Source organism: Myotis brandtii, unplaced genomic scaffold (assembly GCF_000412655.1).
Source record: "Myotis brandtii unplaced genomic scaffold, ASM41265v1 scaffold540, whole genome shotgun sequence".
Lineage (NCBI taxonomy): Eukaryota > Metazoa > Chordata > Mammalia > Chiroptera > Vespertilionidae > Myotis > Myotis brandtii.
This window is the reverse complement of record NW_005369990.1, coordinates 1,744,715-1,751,448: the sequence shown is the minus strand read 5'-3', so window position 1 is coordinate 1,751,448 and position 6,734 is coordinate 1,744,715.

Here is a 6,734-nt window from a genome sequence, read left to right as displayed (position 1 = left end):
GATGTTTCTAGCTCTCTATCCCTCTCCCTTCCTCTCTGTAAAATAGCAATAAAATAAAAAAAAATAAAAAAATAAAAGAAATCAAGGTCCAAAATAGGAGGCAGAGATCTAAATCAGGACATAGGTTTTACAGAGGTGGGCAAAGGCAATACGGAGGACCATGAAAGCATCACTGTCGTGGTATTTGAGCTGGGCTTTGAAGGATGAATAGAAGATCGACAGGCAGACTGGGGTGGCAACCCTGTAGCTCAGAGCTGAAAACAGGCACAGCGGGCTTGAGGAATGACCAGTGAGCCAGGCCCCGAGTGGGGAGAGTCGGGGCTGGAGGTCAGCTCCTTTTATTCTGTAGAGATAGGAAACAGCAAAGGTTCTCAGCACAGGAGGAACAAGATGAAGGCTGGGATTTGGATACAACCCTGGCTGCAATGAGGGGGGTGCATCCGCAGGACCTGGCCCATTAGGTGACCATGAATATTTAAGGAATAAACAAATGGTTTCGAGAGGGGAGAGAGCAGCAAGTCTGACGAGAAGTCTGCCCAGACTTAATGCTTTCACTAACTGCTTCTTTTATGTCTTTTTTTTATTCTTTTAAGAGAACATCAGCCTTTCTTCTCCTTTATTGAACCATCACAAATGTATATAATCTGAGATTGCAGGCATAATTACATAATGTCTTATACTGTTGGCAGTTTCCTGAACATTGGCTTTGTCTTCCGGGATAATTTTGTCAGCTCCTTGAAGCCCAGGGCAATGGCTCCTGTGTTCTCTCTGCACGGCCCAGCAGCATCTGTCATGCGCTAAGCACACAGTAGGTTCCAGGTAAGCAGAACCATGAAACACATTCATGGATTACAAGAGCCAGACAGGCTCTTGCAATTTAACTGGTCCAACTGGCTCATTTTACAGATGGGGAGGCTGAAACCCAGAGAAAGGGGAACATGACCATCCGAAAATGTGTTCACATTCCTACCTCTAGACTCTGGCATTTCACAGCAGGGACCTGGGCTCAGCCAAGACTTTAAAGTGGTAATGCCAAGGATCAAGGCATCCAGCCACAAGCCCAGATAACAACAGGGTAAACAAAACAACAACACACAAACACTAGGCACCGAAGAACGTGTTCCTATGCATACATGGTATTCAGCTTCCAATCCTTCTGCAATTCTGAGAAGAGCATAGCCTGGCTCTAGAACTGTTACAGGCAGCACAACACAAACATGAAGAGTGTGGGCTTTGGAGTAAGGTGGGCCTCAGTTTGAATCCCAACTCTGCCACTTACCAGTTGTGTCTTTAGCAAGTTCTCTAAACTCTCCAGCCCCAGTGTTCACACATGTCGAACAACAAAAACACAGTTTCCTCCTTACAGGGTTGCATAGATTAATTGGGATGAAGTATATCAAATGCTTATCATGGAGCCTGCAGTGGAAATGAAAAGGTGATAAACTAGAGAGAAATTGGCAGTCAATGGACCCTTTGGTTCCTGAACACTTACTTACGATCAGGCACTGGATCAGGGAGGAGAGCGAGGTGGCAAAAATCCAGGATTTCAAACCTGGGTAACTAGAGAGTGGTGGGGACACCAACTGAGTTATGAAAACAAGGACAAGAGAGAAACCCGAAGGTTAGTGTTGTAGATTCTAGAGTCACCCATGTCAGCTGAGGTGAGGGGGCGAGGAGCAAGAGGAGGAGTGTGAGGAAAACTCCTGAGAAAGTCACATGTGGGAGCCGATGTGAAAGAAGAGCCAGAGTGGCTTGCAACCCAGAAAACGGGCAAGGCCAAGCTCAGCTTCAGTGGTGCAGGGGAATGTTGCCAGGCGTGGACAAGGTGGGAGAAGCAGCAGATGGGGCTGCTCTTTGCTACTTCAGTGGAATTCAGGAGAGCAATGGGCAGCCGCTCAAGGGAGGGGAAGGTGAGCGTGTCTGCAGACCAATGGGAAGAAGCCAGGAAAAAGGAGTGGACTGAGAAGCAAGAAAGAGAAGGTGGCATGAGAGCCAACATTGACTCCAGACACGGTGCTGAAACACGCGACAGAACTGAATTTCATCTTCATCACAACCAGGTGATTTGATGAGTCGTATTTTGCAGTGAAGAAATTAGGCACAGAGAGGTGAAATACCTCACCCACGTTAGCAGTAGGCAGAACTGATATCTGAGGCCAGAAGCATCAGCTCCAGAGTCCACGGCCAGCTTGAAGGACAGTGTTTCTGGAGGTGGGACGGGAAGATGTTTAAGGCTTGGCTTTGACCGGGGAGGGGAGAGCAAATCTGGAGAGAAATGGCGCGGCAGAGATGAGAGAGTTCCAGCCACATGACTTCCAACTCTTCATCAGGTAGGAAGGAACGCCCCTCAGGGCGTGTGAGGGGCTTTGGGAACTCAAGGACAGCAGATGAGGTTTGCCACAGTCAGGGAGGGGATTTGGATGAGATGACTGAGACAGACATGAGGGATGCCAGGTAGCAGCTAAGGTCAAAGGGCACAGATTTAAAATGAATCCAGCAGTCCCAGGGCAGGACTAGAGATATGAGACAGTAAAGTTTAGCCTAGGATTGGTGTTTATAAAAGTAAAAGATGTTAAGAGGGGAGATTGTAGGGAACAAGGGAGAACACAAATAGTGTGAATGTTGGCACAATGGGTGAGAGGAATATTTTCAACATCACATCATCCATGCCAACCAGCACAAAGGTGGACAGGGCAAGTAGCCATGAGGGCCTGTAACTGAGCTATGCTGACCAGCCACCCTACTCAAACACACGCTGATTACAAAGGTCCCCCAAAGCACCCCCTACCATCCCAAATAAGTCTTCTTGGTCTAACAGTGAAGCCTTGTAACTCCGCTGGCCAAAACTATAGCCACAAACTACACACGGCCATTGGGCACTTGCAATGCAGCTCGTCTGAATTAAAATGTACTGTACGTGTACGATGCAGGGAAATGTTGCCACTGCATTTCAAAGATTTCGTATGAAAAAAAGAGTATAAAATATCTCATTAATTTTTGGGTATTGATTACATGTTGAAATGATAATATTTTGGATCAATAGGTCAAATAAAAATATATCATTAAAATTAATTTTACCTGTTTCCTTTTTATTTAATATGCTATTAGAACACTTAATATGTGACTTCCATTATATATCTATTGGAGAGAGCTGGTCTATAATGCAACTATGATATTAAATGTGGGCTACATAAATATATTAGGTCAATATGCCCATTTAAGCAAATTAATTTATCTGAATAGCTCTCAGATATTCTTTGAGAGAGTGTGAAACAGAGGTGATAAGTTTTGATTTGTTGGGTGTGGGAATGGAGGGCCAGGAAGATGTGGCCTGAATTAGGAAAGGTGTTTCTGTGGGGACCAAAAAAGCATTTTATGCTAACTAGCTGAATGGGGCAAAAAAAGGGCCAAAGATCCAAAAGAGACCAAATGCTGCCTGAGATGACGAAGGCTGGCCTCTCTCCCGGTGTCCTAGCTCTGCACCATCCGTCTGCCCTTCCACTGACCCTGGGGTGACCCTCAAACCTCTTCCTTTCATCTGCTCCCACCAGACTCTCCCAGAATACTAAGCCCAACAACCTCACACACTCCAAAAAGTAATTCCCACCTGGCCAGAACCAGGGCCCCATCCCCAGCCCCCATTTCAGGAGCTTTCTGCACACAATGAGAAGAGGAGGAAATATGATACAGCATGACTAGCATGGCCGGGAGCCAGGACACCCAGATTCGTCCAATTTTTGCTGTGTGAGTTTGAGTCAAAGCGCAACTTCTCAGGGCCTCAGCTGCTTCATTTGTCACACAATAACACCTACATCTACGGACTTGTCGGGGGTTTCATGAGATAACAGGAGTAAGAGGTCTTTGTTAAAGATGTGTTATACAAATGAAAGAGAACTATTGTAATCTAGAGCCAGAAAGGGAAGGAGAGAAATGAAAAAGGGAAAGCAGGGAGCAGGGAGGGGGCCTTTACAAAGAGAGGCATGAATCCCCCTTCCACTAAGAGGAGTTCTTTCCCCACAGGCAAGAGGGTGCCCGGCTGATGGGCAGGCGCAGGTCACAGCCTCCCTATCAGACACAGCTTCCTCGCCACATACCTGGCTTCAGGAATTCTTCTGCAGCTGCATAAATAAAAGTGAGTCCGGAGAAAACGTCCCAAACAAAACTGAATGCATCTATTAATGAACTGCTTGAGTTTAATTTTAATGTTACTCGGCACTGAAAAGAGGATTTTAAATTCCGCTGTGAAAAGTTATAACTCATCTCAGATTCACTCCCCACGCCCTAAAGTCCACCCTCATTCCTCCTTCAACACGGTGAAGGGTGGAGAATGAGGAATTCAAAGAATGGAAGATGTAAGCAGGGTTTGCTTTTCCCAATGGTGTAAAAGGCTCTGATCATCCAATACCCAGCAAGCTGTGCGGAGCACATCTGTGTTTTATTTAAGTCGCATTCTAGCCTTTGAAGGAAGGAATTATTATGCCCATTTTATAGGGAGAGAACTGAGGCTCAGAGGGTCCCCATGGGGATTTACAACCAGCTCTTTCTATCCTGCAGTGCTTTCCACCGCAGACTCTCTTCACGGGTGATGTACTAACCTCGTATGTTCAAGATAGAGCATTAGGGGGAAAACACAGCAGGACAGATGTAAAACCTTATTCTTATTTTTAAAAAAACGTTTCTATCCAGATATGCATATATGGATATATATCTAGCTGTGTATAAGGATATAATTGTATCTCATATGGGTATAGTACCAAGTCTAGAGTAATACACTCCAAACCGTTCCACCTGCCTAACCACCAATTCTTGACAGTTGCAGTTTGTGCCTTCATACGTTTTTATGTTATTTTAAATGTTTGCTGCTAACTGGTATGATGCTATAAATAACTCTGTAATAAGCACTTTCCAATAGGGCTTATTGAGCCTTTCAAATTTTAAAAAACACATAATACTCTCTAAAAACTATTCAAAAAATCTCTTTTTCTTTAGTTTTCTTACCAATTAAAAAACTCCAAACAAATTTCATTTTGTTCTTTAAGAGTCCAATTTTTAAGCTTACAAGCTTAATAAAGCAAGGCAGTAAACATCTCACAATGGAATAAACATCTGCCAAAGACAGGCGTTTTGGTGTCCTTCTTCCGCAGACACCGGACGCCGTGACTGGAAGGAGCAGGTGAAATGACTCACTGCGGGGCCCTAACATCTCCATCCCTCCAGGTGTCAGCTCCCTCCCTTCACATCCTAGTTCCCTCCCCCAGCCTTCCTGCATCAAGCATTTCCCCACCTAACTGCTTCTCCACAATTAAGATCTTCTGAGGAGCAGTACAATCCATTCCCTAATGTGATAAAGGAATTACAGTGCTAGTGGTTTAGGATTTTCTTTCTCCTCCCCTGCAGTGCATTAGCATTTTATTAGGGGCTTTCAGAACACAGTGTGTTAACTCCAGAGTGATTCGAATGGTGGAGATTTCAGGCAACAAGCTAACTGGCCAGTGGGAGATGCAACCTGTGACAATGGCTACAGTGAACACCTGAATGTTCACCACTCACCTTCTGGCCAGATGTTGCCATGTGGTGATTAATTCAAGGCTAGTATTGCCAGATCTGATTTTTTTTTCTTTTCAAAAAAAAAAAAAAAGTCCAGGAATGTAGATTTATGTAAAATCTGGTTTTCAAATGTTTTATTTGAAAAAAATCACCAACACCATGCAGGTCAAACAAAACCCACATGCAAACTAAGTGTCGCCCATGTGCCCACCAGTTGGGCATTGACGTGGTCTCAGCCCACCCTCCTCTCCTCACCTCCAACTCCTCTGCCCCACACAAATGCAACCCATACCTCACCCTGCGCCTGAATGCCTGTGCCTTTGCTCACACCTTACTGACCCTTTAAGATGCCTTGTCTTCTCTACAAGAGTCATTTCCATCCTTCGAGAATCTGCTTAAATTGCACCCACTCTTCCTAATCCTAAATATTAATCTCAATTAATATTGCCCATGCTCCAAGGCTCTCTTCAGAAAGCAACATCCCGCCATGTGCTTCTCACTTAACTCCCTCTCATCCCCACTGCTTCTGCGTGTTTAAATCTTTCTGATAGATCATAAATTGCAAAAAAAAAAAAGGAAGGAAGGGTTCTTGTGTGTGCCAGCTATGTCGTTGGTACTATTATCTTCATTTTACAGGAGAGAAAACCAAAACTCAGTGAATAAGTGATTATCTTGAACTTTCTGTATATACTATAGCTTTACAGGTCGTCTAGGCTCTCTTCTGCCCATACCTTTTCCTTCTGTCTCCATCTGGTAACTCCTACTCAACCCTCAAGGCAGCTTTACCTACCAGCACCTTCCCCTGCTCCACACACCAGTCAGGACTGGTCCCCTCCCAGCTCTGTGCTCCCACATCATTCTGCAAGAGCGCCTGCCAGAGCACTGTCTAGTAATTAGCTGAGTCTTTGTCTCCTCTGTTGGACTGTAAGCCCCTTGCCCAGCACAGTACCTGGCCCAGAGTAAGTGACCAGTCAGTATTTACTGGATGGCAGGAAGGGAATGAGGGAATGACAGAGGGAGGGACGGAAGAGGGAAGAAGGGAAGAAAAGAGAGCACACAGGTAATCAACAAATGTGAGATATAATGAACCCCATGGCTCCCAGCCTCACTTCTGGGTTGGAATTGAGGCTGGCTCCTTTGTGTTCCAGTCCAAAAGCAGGTAACTGGGAAGATCCAGCTGCATCCAC